At 38.2% G+C, this 13,329-nt stretch overlaps 1 protein-coding gene across 6 annotated transcripts in view; it reads right to left on the minus strand.

Annotated features, from left to right (window-relative positions):
- The window catches only part of TENM1 (teneurin transmembrane protein 1), an 848,278-nt gene that overhangs the window by 580,067 nt on the left and 254,882 nt on the right, over nucleotides 1-13,329 (minus strand). The window contains exons 1-2 of one of the 6 annotated variants that reach the window (XM_067005242.1): nucleotides 3,531-3,905; nucleotides 502-602 (exon numbers count right to left, since the gene is read on the minus strand). The exons of 4 other annotated variants lie outside the window; for them this stretch is intronic. The gene's annotated coding sequence lies outside the window, so the exon portion shown is untranslated. Of the gene's footprint in view, nucleotides 1-501; nucleotides 603-3,530; nucleotides 3,906-13,329 lie in introns of those variants that run through there. One more of the 6 variants, XM_067005243.1, reaches the window with a different exon arrangement.

A 13,329-nucleotide genomic window follows, 5' to 3' on the forward strand; every position in this document is an offset into this window, starting at 1 on the left:
GCTAGTATATAATCAATACCACTTAACATTCTTTTCAATTTACTACTTTATTACTACTGTTCTAATTTAAGCTACCTTAATAGCTAGGATAGACTGTTTTACAACCAACGTATTCTGTTAAGGATCAGATAAACCCGGTTCAATTAAAAAAAAAAAGTTATGGCTGCATCAGACTTACCTGTTAAGAGCATATATGAGCATTGCCTAACAAAGTTGCCAGGTCTCAAATTTTATCAGTTCAGACTTTCTGCTGCCTTTAGCACTAAAGAGAGATGTGGCCTCTCCTAACACATCAGTCATCTGCCATATAGCACATTTCCGGTCCATGTTGTAGATTAAACGACTGTGAGCCTCAGTCAAGCTCAGAAGTTCTTTTTCAGAGCTGTGAAAACAAGGAGCTTCCAAAGCATGAAACAGAAAGAAAATCCTAAAGTAATCACGAAAAATATTACCAAAATCCAGAGTAATGCTGCTGCTACACAAAACTGTGCAGACCATTACCTGCTCCTTCTGAACTGGTCTTCTCCTTTAACATCTCCTGTTTGCCCTCTAACAGGGCTAGGGACAAGTTGTCCTTGCTCTCTGTGGTACATTAAATCTTCCTGGAAGGAAGTTAAAACAATTTAGACAGGAGAGATGACACAAAACACTCCATTCTTTTCGTATTCACACATTCAAGCTATGGATTGACTGATCAGGAGGATTCATAGAAATAGTTTCCTAATTTTCAATATCAATGCCAGCTTTTTCTTCCTACTTTCACATGCTCAAAAACTTTTAAAGGGCAAGAAAATAACCACTTTTTTTTTTTTTTAAGTGAATTTGAAATGCCCTAAATGCATTTTGACTGACATGGTTAAACAAGTACTGCTACAGCACACAGTTTATTTTGATAATGGTAAAGAACCATAGAAAATACTGCATTAGTCTTTGTCAGATATAGAAGATCTTTACCAAGTTGATCAGGCCTTAAGTGGTTAGCAGGAAGACAAGAAATGCAATAAACAAGCACAGATTGAGGAATCGTTCACAAGGACTATGATCAATCCCTTCAGCTGCATGAATGATCAAACCATATCCTTAGGCAGTGTGAGACAACTTACCAAAATAATTGTTTCAGCATGAACTAGTCTATTCAATGATAGCAGGAGACAACACAGTAATTTCATTAAAGGCTACTTGCAATATTCTGTTATAATTCAGATTACAAATAAAAACAAAGAGCTCCCAGAGAGCCTAATGCCGCTGTGTTCGATGTAACCTATACATATTACGTCTCTAATATCTAACAAAGTTGTAATTAATTACAGTCTAACTATAAGACAAAATAACAAGGAGATGAAAGGAATGAAGAGACCAGGCATCAGAGAAAAAAACTGGTGAAGTTTTGTGACCTGTCTTTCATTATTGCGCATTCAAAGCATCTCTCTCTTACCCCAAACATTTAAGCACCTTTTGCTCTCCAGCAAGACAGGCATATTAGGTACATGTGTCCTAGATTGAGAAGCCACTACAGAAAAAAATAAATCTTATAATGAGAACTTCACCTTCAATTCTAGGTACTTTGTCTGCTATAAAGGGACACAAAACCTCTGATTCAGGTTCATTTGAAGTCTTCAATGCGGTCACCATTAAAGACAGTCAGCAAGCTTCCTTTTGAGCATCTCATTACAAGCTCCAACAAAGAGATGAAACCCAGAACTCATCCGTATAAAGTTTCTGAATAAGGCTGCAGTTACCTGACCACATAGAGAAACTTCTTAACTCAGAGAACTCCTGTCTTCATCTCTTCCCAACACTCCCTCAAGCTTTTCTAGGAATGATTTTACAGGGGCAGGTGCAAACAGTAAGCAACTCCACAGAACCAGGAACACCCCAGAAGTACCATAAACCCCACATTGGTCTGCAAGCTTTGTGCTGCTCCTCTAAGCAGATAGTCACAGAGATCGAGACCCTGCATTAGAGGGACCACAAATACCTAGGTAGCCCAAACACAAAACATGAAATTGGGAGTTTTAACAGCAGTTCTGCTATGCATCTCAACCATCTCCACTCACCATACGCTGGCTAAGTTTGCAGAGTGGTTTGCCATATGCAAACTGTTCTTAAGGAAAATGAACTGGAAGTGCCATGCAAGGATGAATCAATTTGCTTCAATCCCTAAGGAAGACATGTGGGTCCAAAGCAATGAGCTGTCTTTTGCACAGCTTCAAAAACACGTTGGAAAGAATACTGGGGACCAGACCAAATCGAGTTCAAAGTAACAGAGTGGAGGCAAAATATAGCACAGTTATAGGGATCTCAACATCAGCTGTTGTGATCTAGTGAACTTTACAGATCTCCTTTGTTCCAAAGACTCGTACCTTGGAATAATAAAACAAGCAATGAGGTAAGAAGTCAAACACGGGACACAGAATTTATTACTTTTTCCCTTCATGATTTTTCTTCACAAGTCTTTCAAACAAAAAAGTCAAGGTATGTCTTAAAATCTTGGTCCAGCACCTGCATTTAAAAAGCATGTTCAGCCCTGAAGAGACGGTATTTCACAGCTAGTCTACATTTTATTGAAGGACAAAGTTTACTAAAGATAAATATTACATACTCTATAGTGGCTACAGTTTTGTATCTACAGACAACTCAAGTCTGAAGAAACTCACTAGGGGTCTCAAAATTCACAGCTTATCAGATTTAAAGGCACGGCAAGGGACTTTATTGTACAATTTAATAACTTGGAGTGCTGAGACCAAACGCAAACGTAGTTTGTATGGAGTAAAAAATAGAAACAGTTAGCCCTTAATTATGAATGGCCTACAGAAAAGACCTGTCAAAAATTTCTAACAGCTGTTGAAGAAAGAAATGATTTTTACAGGTCAAAATCAAAGGTCCATTGAATGGAAAGCCCTGCATGTCATGGGGCTGTACTGATTTGCAGATTTGCAATGAATTGTTGTTCCCCACATGAGCCAAGGAAACGGACTGCTCCCCGCATGGCCCCTGAGGCAATGTGGGGTTTGCTGCAGCAGGCAGAGCCAGGGAATGCCCGCAGCGCACGCCTAGATTTTAAGTTTCTGTCATTAACACTTGGGATCTATTCATGTGCAGCAACTGCAGGTAGAAAAGGGTTAGGGCCTTTGGTCACATGAGGAGAGATACATTGGAAGGGGGCAGAGTTAAAACACTTTAAAAGTACAAGGAAGGAATAGACGCACACACGGTTTATAAACGGTAGTCCTACATTAAAATAAAGCAATTTATCAAAACCAAACTAAAGTTCATTTGTTTTGTATCCCACAAATAGCTACCATACAACGCTGTCATTTTAATTATGCATCTGGGATAACAACCACCCATGAGAAGTCTGTTTCTTACACGTAGCTGTTTACACTTAAATCTAAAAATGCAAGTCTGATGCAGCTACAGGCTAATACTTTATATTTTAAAAAAATAGCATTAAGATTGTAGATGAAGCAACTTTTTTCTGTAACTAAGCACAAATTTTTATCTTAAACTTTTGTGATCAAAATTGGTACCTGTTTCACCACAGTATTTGGGGTGCTGACGCACTGCGGCCTGCAGGGTGCTGTGAGGACAGGCCGCAGCTGCCCCAGACCTGTCACAGCAGGTGCCAACAGCCCCACCTCAGGCCATGACTGGGCTAATCTGGTTTTAATTGGCAATAAACTAATTGTCCCCAAGCTGAGTCTATCTGCACATGCCAGTAACTGCTAAGCCATCTTCCTGTCTTCCTCTCTACCACAGACTTTTCCACTTTGGTTTCTGCCCAACCTGCTGAGGAGGGGAGGGTGCGGCCCCGCAGCACCTGCCAGCCGGCCATGGCCACCACACACCAACATGGAGGACGCAGGCTGGTGACACCCTCATTAGAGCCTTCTCTTTGCAGGGCAATTCGTGATCCATGTACCTAATCTCAATACCAAGCCATGGTTTTGTTTCTTTCCAAGGTCAATATCTACATAAAACTATTTCTGTGCTGTATGAAATCATTCATATGGAGATGACTCCAAGAGAAACTTTGCAGACAAGCCTACAGTACAGTGCTTCATCAGCATCCTTTCATTTGTTCAATAGTAACTGATAAAACAGTAAAATCAATTTAAGCAATCATAAGAGTTAATGCACTCCACTGGGTATTAGCAAGCATACCGGAGTATTGTACACTAGAAATTAAACTAGGCTTGCTGCCTAGGACAGAGGGACAAACAACATTTTAAAAATCCCATACTCCCCAGCTAATGAGCTTTTAAAATTTAATTTATAGCAATTCTATTTTTACAAAGGTGTCCATGTTTAATTTTTTTTTTTAATTTTTAATAATATGATCATTAACCTAGAAATGATTTACTTTTATCTACATTCTTATTGCCAGTAGAAATGACTTTGATTGGTACATGAAACCACAATAATGCCATAATGAAAAATATGAACCTATTTTCAAAGTCTCTTCACACCTGTTTCCTAACATTTTAATTTATTTTCATACTTTGTTCATAATGCTTTTATCTTCACCTTCACGGCATTGTTTATTTATTACAGTTAAGTAATCAGTGTTGTTATTTTCTAATCCACTGGGTTGTAGTATTTTAGTCTCCATATAAAGTGAAAGACTAAAGACTAGTGAGTTAAGATCAGATTATTAGAGTACATTAGATATTCTGCATAATTATGGGCCCAGTGGAAGGCTAAAAAGGATAATGCATTATAAGTCTCATTTACCGGGGGTTATTTTTTATTACATAAATGAAGCTTTCCTTATCTTAAATTGTATTTCACTAGAATTCTTGCTGAGCTTGAGAACTGTCAGCCCCTTTGTTTACAATGAATGTTGTTGCACTTCATTGTGTGTCAGCAAAAGGGTTCTGAAACATAAGGACTCTCCGGAAAAAAATAGCGAGAAGACCTTCGCAACTAAGGATCCAATACTTTATTACTTGTCAAGAAACATCAAAGCAAAATAAATAAATTAAAACAATGCACCACTTTAGTGAGAATGGCAACCTGTCATATAAATTTAATCCCAAGGATTTAAATTGGTGTTCCACAGTAGCATTAGAAAAAGAGAATCCAATTAAAATCATGCTGGATTCCAAGGACATTGCAGTATTCACTCTGCTTCTGTCACGTAAAATAAATTTAGACCTGATTCAGTGCTGAGTGCAAGAAATTAGATTCTGTAATGATCTATTTCCTCAGGTATTCTGCAATACTACCTTAAAAAAAATACTGTAAAACAGACAAAGTTAGCTGAGCCAGGAGATGAAGGCCTATTTATAAAGTATCTCTCATTATCAGGTAAATCATCTTCAGACCCAGACATCAATCTCTAAATCCATATGCAAAACTGAGCCTTAAGTAGCTTTCAATGGGTGGGACACAAAGAAAAAATTAAAAACTACAGGGCATGAACAAAGTGTAGCTCGTATTTTGTATTTAAAACACATCTGGGCAACAGGAGGAAAAAGTGCCTATTTACTTTGTCCTGGCTTCTGCAGTTTGGAACGGAGTGAACTGAAACGGAGGAGAGCAGAGCAGCCTCCTCCCGCCCTGAGCCCAGACGGGCACACAGGGACAGGATCCAGTCCCAGCACAGCAGCACTGGGCTGAGGGAAGGAAGAAACGGGGCAGAAACAGTTGTTTGCAGCATGAGCACACTCAGGGAGAAGGGCAAAACCAGTAGGGAGCAAGTCCAGTGCTAACCTTGGGAAGAGATGAAGCGGAGCAAAGCCAAGGAAGTCCCTCAGAGTTGCTATGCCAGTGGAAAGGCCATCTGGACCTAATCTGTGACTACATGGTAGATAGAACAGATTTATTGACAAGCTTTGTTATTCCATTTTACTCAGGCTCTGCTATTTACAGAATTATCTTGTCTTAATTTCTAATTTGATGTTCCAGCAAAGGACAACCCTAAACATTGGAAGCTTTGCATAGTTTAGCATGTTCTTGTCAAGAAAATTGTCATCCTGAAATTTTATAGTTCAGTTTATACCCATTGGTCAACTCATTTCACAGCCCAGAAACACCATCACAGGGAGTGAAGTTCACCTAAAGCATTACTCTACATTGACTTCGTTTCTTCCTCTTTAGCTCCTTCTTCACACTGCTAATATAGCTCTAAGCTAGTTGGATGTTGAAGCAACACCCAAAGACACTGCCTGTGTTATTGTGACTAACTGACAGCTGAAGGTATCCAGGAACAAATTACCAACTCTACCTTCTGCACCTCCAAAATGAGCAGCATCGGAAACTAAAGCACCACTCTTCTGCACTCACAGTGTTACAAGTGGAAACAGTGACCCCTCCCCTCCAAAAGTATAAAACTGTAAAATGGACACGGGTGAAGACAGGCACACACAAGCACTTCTTAAGGCTGACACAATGTCAGACTTACAATTTTTGCAGCAGCTTCCTCCTTCTATAAGGGGACAGGCCATGCGGCAAGTCTAAGTGCTCAGAGCCCACCAGCAAAAAAAAAAAAAAACCGCCCACGCTGTGACACCACTGCATGAACAGTTTAACAAGACAACAGCACGCGGCATAGGATCAAGAACCCAATGTCTATATGGATGTAGGTGTACCAAAACAGGAGGCTGTATAGCAGGATCTCATGTTATGGGGTACAGGAGAGCAGACTTGTCACTAAAAGCAGGAGATAATACCAGAGACATAACCTTTTTTCTTTCTGTAGGATTTGAGCAAACCTAGACTCACTTTATTCAAGTGGGTTACAAATTAGTTTGCTTAAGGGTTCAGTCACACAAGCTGGCTCTGAGAGTTATCGTGAGCCTGGAAACTATCTAGTTCCATTTGAATAGAACGATACACTGCTTTTGAGTCTAATCTGAAATATGCCTGGATGAGCATGAGGTAGACTTAACGACCTTACTTTGGGGAATTTCTGATGCTGGCATCGTTACTGCTGTCAGTTTTCCTTTTTGCCCTATAAGACATAGTTCTAAGCTTTACAAATCACTCCATGATTTATGCTTTTGTTTTATTCTCCTTGAACACCAGTTGCTTCCAATGTAGCTAATGTGACTAAAGGCCCTAGCTAACAATTTGATATAATTATACATTTCCCCATAGAATCTCTCAATGTCAACTCATATTTTAAAAAATTAAAATAAAATCACTTAAAATACAAGCATAACTTCAATTACAGGAAAAAAATTGTCCTAATAATTTGTAGAAACTTCACTTAAGAAAGCAGGTTGCTTTCATTGTGTGTATCAATTAACAAGTATAAAATATGTAAAGCACCAAGTACAAGTAAGGTTCTTCAGTGCCTATATACTTTGCTTAATAAGTAAGAGTATTGATCTTTTCTAACAGTTTTTACCAACAGCCACAATATTTTGCTTCTTTGTATAAAAATAATTCAATAGCCTTGTGCCACATGGAAAAAAATCTGTACCTTCTGCACCTTTTAGAAGCAATGAAATACACTTGAATTGTTTCCTATACATAGTTCTTCTAACAATTCTATTTTTGCAGATTGCAGTATCTGTCTAGCTCTATAGTATTTTAATGAGGTCACAAAAGCAGAAAAATCCAGCGACTTTTTAATCACAGGTAATGTGAAAAGCATGCTTTCGATAGAAATTCTAATTTCAGATATGACTGTCTTTTGTTTTTTTTTTTTAGGCATCTGAGAGTAAGTATAGTACTCTTGCATTCCATGCACATTTCCTTAATAAACTGGATTATGTATAGTAATGAATGGTGCTGAAAATGTTTTACCACAACCACCAGCAGAACATGTCTCTCAAAAAATAAATCAGGACACAACATGTATGAAAAATGTATTTTAGAGCATTTTCATTACCAAATTTTTTTTTCCTAATAGGTGATTAATTTAGTCATTGTTGAAAAGTTAATTATATAAAAATCTAATAACTGTTTTTCAATACAAATATTTTGCTGTCAGTTCTGAAGAAGTCCTTAGGTAGAACTCTGGCTCCTGATGAACTGAAACACAGCATGATTTCTTTGATTTATTAACACTACTGTGATGACAAAAATCCATTATAAGAATGCTACTAATGCAGCAACTTAGAACATATAATTTCCCTCAATAACTCAATTTCAGCATAAGGAAGATTCTAGTTTTTATTGTGCCAATCTATTACTGCTGAAGTGAAAAACCTCTTTTCTTTAAGCGAGTCTCTTCCTTTTATCTGCACTAACCTTTTTGGGAGTCTCAGGTCACAAATGATATAGCCTAGTGACCCAAGATTAGTGATCAGTGAAAAAGAGGCTGCATCTCTCTTCTGCCTCCACCGAGTAGAAATTCGACAAAGAAGCGCTTAGCAGAATCTGCAGGTGAAACAACAAAGTCTCCTTTTCTGTGTGGGGAGGGGAGTAAAGCCCATCTTGCAGGGCTTAGCACTGGGCAGACTCTGAGCTGAAGCCTCTCAAGATCATGGAAACTGAGTCTTTGTTCAATTTTAGTATCACCACGAAAAAAATGCACATCCTAATAAATATATATTTACATAACTTCTTAAAGCAAGGCTGCATGTGTAGAGACAGTGGACAACAACAAAAAAAGAAAACAGTTGCGTACACCACCTCACTAAAACCTTGTCAGACATACACCAGTTTATACTATCTGATGAAATGGTGTTTGTAAAGACCTGAATACAAACCCAATGATAGAAAATCTACAGTGATGCCCAGATTTGAAACGCGATTAATTTGATGGTGACTTTTGAAGAAATAACCGATGTTATTTAAGATAAAATACCAAACTGCATGAATAGTTCCGAAAGCTTGGTTTATCTCAAACAATTGATCTGGATATCTTCTCTAAATGTACACATAGTTAATTGCTTTGCCACTGTACTTTATGCTAGAACCACAGCAAAATGGAATAAAAGAAAACTGTACTCCTATAATTTACTTATAATCATTCTCGAATCCATTCAGACTCAAATTTGAAGGTTAAGTAGCTCCGGAAACTTGAGCACTTGCAGCAAAATACTTCCGAATAAGTTGGAATATGTGCTTTCATTACTTTTCTAATAATTTCTTCTGTTTACTCCTTCTGCATTGTATGAATAAGACAGGAATACAGAGAGTAAGTCAGGTGATTTACTCATATTCCCATTGTCTACACCACAAACAATTTTAGCAAAGCATGGCAGACAGCATGTTGGTATTGATTTCCTTTTCCTGGTTACTGTTGTGAAATATTCAGTGTGTTCTACAGTGATTTAAATGTTGGAAAAATCTTAGGGATCACATTTAATGAAGATGACTTCTAGTTTGGTGTTAAGATGAGACACTTGTTACACCAGTCTCAGGCTTTTGTAAAACTTTCCTTGGCATAGTTTGTACTATGATCACAGTTCACACAAATACCAAATATCCTTCTCTCCTGGAAGGAAAAAAATTACTTCATCTAAGAGTTTTTGTTTGTTTGCCTTTTTTTTTTTCATTTTATAATCTTATGAAACTTGTCAGTGTGCATCTGAAACCACTTTAGTATTAGGTCCCTGTGTTAGATCAAAGCTGCTAACAAGAAGCAAATGGCAGAGGGAAACATTCTGAAGCACCAGGAGATCAGGTGAATTGACTCTAACCAGAAACCATATATTGCCCTACAATCTTGGAGTTAGATAAAGCTGTAATTTTATAAGTACTTAAATACATCTGGAATTTGCCATTATACATATTCATGTACTTGAAAGACCATTATAAAGAGCATAACACTACTCCCCTCACATGGTCAGGATATACAGAAAATATCCAAGGGCCATTTAGATTTATTTCCAACACCAAATAGCTTCCTTTCCACATACCTGTCCAAGTAAATTATAAAGGATGATGGAAAAATGAAATCAATCAAGTGCAACCCCATATGGTCAACAACAGTATAAGAAAAAGATACAGTTTTGCATCTGTTTAGCTGTTCCTTAAAAAGCGTGTTATTTTTTGCTTAAGAGAAAAACATGATTTCCAACTTTACAGGTTGGAAATTTGAAGACATTTCTTCTCAGAAAGAGCAGTCATGCATTGGAACAAGTTGTCCAGGGAGGTGGTAAAGTCACCGTCCCTGGGGGTCTTTAAGGAAAGGTTGGGCCTGGTGCTTAGGGACATGGTTTAGTGGGTAGTGTTTGTGGTAGGGGAATGGTTGGACCAGATGATCTTGGGGGTCTTTTCTAACCTTAATGATTCTGTGAGGAATGCTTAAACATCTCAATGCTTATCACATAAGCCATGTTGTTAATTGCCTCCCCTATTTGTGGATGTAAATTGGATTCCAGAATGATTATTAGCACTATGTTACATCTCCTTTCAAGAATTTCTATTGCTTGCTCTCCTGCAGAAAGTTATCCAGTTACATCTAATAAATCACATCAATGACCTCATATGCAAATCAAAATAGTATGAACATTTTACCTATGGGCTGGCAAATACCACAAAGTTCATTGCTACATCAGTTTCTGTTGAACCATAAAACACATCAACATTTACTACATGGATTCCAATTTTTAAACCTTTAATAATATATTAGTCATGTCCATTTTGAGGAAACCAAATGAATATAAATGTAAAGACCTGAAAGAGAATTTCAAATAATGATTGCACGGCTAAGCACTGTAACATGCAAGATTCATATTTTATACGTAGTCACTTCTTCCATCAGAAAATATGATTTATAATTTAGAAGTTGAGTCCTATTCTCAAACTATTGGGGTCTTGCATTATAAATCTGATGCACAAAAAAAAATCTTTTTAAAACAAGTTCGTATAGACAATGGTCAGATAAAGTCTGACTTCAGTGTGCACAATGGATAATTCTGAAAATATAATTATGAAAGTACGCTGTAATAACGTAGAAGTAAAATCCAAAATTAAGGATGTCTGCAAGCACAGATACTTCAATCAAGTTACAGTATTCCACCGCAATAGATTCTTTATGACAATATTTAGCTAGAGGATTATTCTTGCCTTGCATAAACAAATGTAAAATGGGTCTGCCAGACTACCACACATGAAAAAGGGAGTGCTCCTGTCCCCTTCCCAGACTGAGTGCTTTAGTCTGTAGGGATACAGCAGAGCTACTTTTCATCTGAAATTATGAGCAGTCCTTTCATGGTACATCTCATATTTGAAGACATTGCCAGATGATAATTCTGATGAGCTACCTTGGTGCTGATTCCTCCTTTATAATGCATTGTAACGTTACACCTATGGTTCTCCAGAGCTGCCTTCCACCTCAGTGTCAAGTGCTAGAAAACTACCCCAAACTCAGCTCAACTCTCCAGACTCAGCACAACTTCACTAGCCAGCATCTTACTCTTTCCTACTCCTGTTTTTCATGTTCCTGTTGGGCTGTGCCAGGTGGACCACACCAGAGCTGGAGATCACAGTGCTGCAGACCAGCCAGGGGACGTGCATCTATCTGCCAGCAGGTACAGAGGAAAGCTTAACGACTTCAGCTGCAGCCTAATCCCATGGCCTGAGGAGCAAGATACAGGAATGGCACTGACCTTCCCATATCCAGCCAGGAGAAAGCCAAGAGACTGTTTTTGTCAGCAGTAATGTACATTTATGTATAAGTTACTGCAAAATATAATGGGGAAAGAAGAGATCCTATAGAGAGCTAAGGAACTTGGAAGAGATACTACAAAAAGCTAAGTCATTCTTCCTCCAAATATTTGGACCACGTGGACCCAAAGTCACTTCTGAAAGATAAAAGCAACACTCTCCATATTTCCAGAATTACTTGGTTTCTACATAGAGAACAAAAAGCGCCTTTCATGAAGAAAAAGGGAAACAGGCCCTGGCCTGGCCATTGTCTTCCCAGGATAAGAACTTCAATTGCAGATGCTGCTGCTTCAAGGACAAAACAAGCTGTCACTGAGCCTCACAGAAATTATCTCTTTCTTGCTTTCTCCTCTTTTGGGGGTTCATTATCCAGTGACCATACAATGAAAGTAAAGCAAGGCATTAAAAGCCTTAAAACAAGTAAAGCTAATCCCAGTAACATCCTTTGGGTGTTAGCTCTGCTGACATAAGTTAGGGAAGAGGTCAAAAGAAAAAACACTATTTATCTATTAGCTTCGTTTCCTAAACATAAAAGAAACAGGCTTCTCACATTTCCACAGTGATCAAGAGGGTAGTCGTATTCATAAATTTTTTGCTGGTTATAGTTTTTTGTCTGTGATGATAGTAGCCTGATAAACTCTTAACTTACTCTGTGCCTCTGAAGCCTTATGACAGGAAACACGTTTTCAGAAAAGTGTGCATTTTAGCAACATTAATAGATTTGAAGACAACTTATTTTTCAAAGCACCCAAGACAGCTCAGCAATTATCTTGTTGAAAACTGAAGTCTGATGACAATTAAACAGAACACCAGATGTATAAAGTGACATTCTACTCTGAAAATCATTCAGCAGCACAGTCAGATTTAAGTACTTTCCATAAGGAAACCACACAAGTACTGCGAAGAACTTGCAGAACTTTGACATTTAGGGGTACAAAACTCCTGAATGACTTGTGCCATGTGGAGGGTCAAATTTTAAAACACAAAGTAACCGAACACCAGGGCAGAATCCATTAACACCACAAACATCAAGAGGCTTTCCAAGCGTGTTTCGGCAACTGTTCAAAGCTATAAATTCCACATCACATTGAAGTGTTCATCAAAGGGAGAACAGAACAGCCTTTAAGATGCAATCATTTCTAGTTCTTTAGTGTTCACAATGTAAGCTCATAGCACTGCTCTATTTAAACAGCTGCAATTTTGTCTTCGCAGACCTCAGTGGTATTTATATGATGATACCAGACTTCCAACTCAGTAAACAAAGGCTACATTGAATGCTAAATCGCAAGCCAGAAACCAGTCTCCCCCTCAGGCACACATGCTCCCTGCCACGCCAACCCCAAACCTTAGGGACAAACTGAGGAGCAAAATGGGGTATCTCCAGTTCCATGACGAGTGGTGCATCTTGAGTGCTCCTGCTAAATGAGGTTACATCTTGGAATCAGACTTAGGTACGAACAGTCTACCAACCATGTTGGATTATTATTGAAAGAAATGAAAGATACTTTCTGCCTTTTGTGCTGCTGCAAAAATAAACTTACTTCTATTCTAGCGGAAGTACCATGATATTGTGTTCTGGAGTGTAGCTCTGCCAGTATTGCCCAGTTATGAGGTCAGGTCACAAAGACAGGAAGATAGGCTTACCAGAACTGAGAACTTAAAAGTTCAAGACTTTAGAAGAAGCCAAACTTCTTTAGTATTTTGTATATATCACATTTTCAAAAAGGCATTTAGCATAAACAGGAAGATTAGATTCTC

The sequence above is a fragment of the Anser cygnoides genome, chromosome 13 (assembly GCF_040182565.1).
Source record: "Anser cygnoides isolate HZ-2024a breed goose chromosome 13, Taihu_goose_T2T_genome, whole genome shotgun sequence".
NCBI lineage: Eukaryota > Metazoa > Chordata > Aves > Anseriformes > Anatidae > Anser > Anser cygnoides.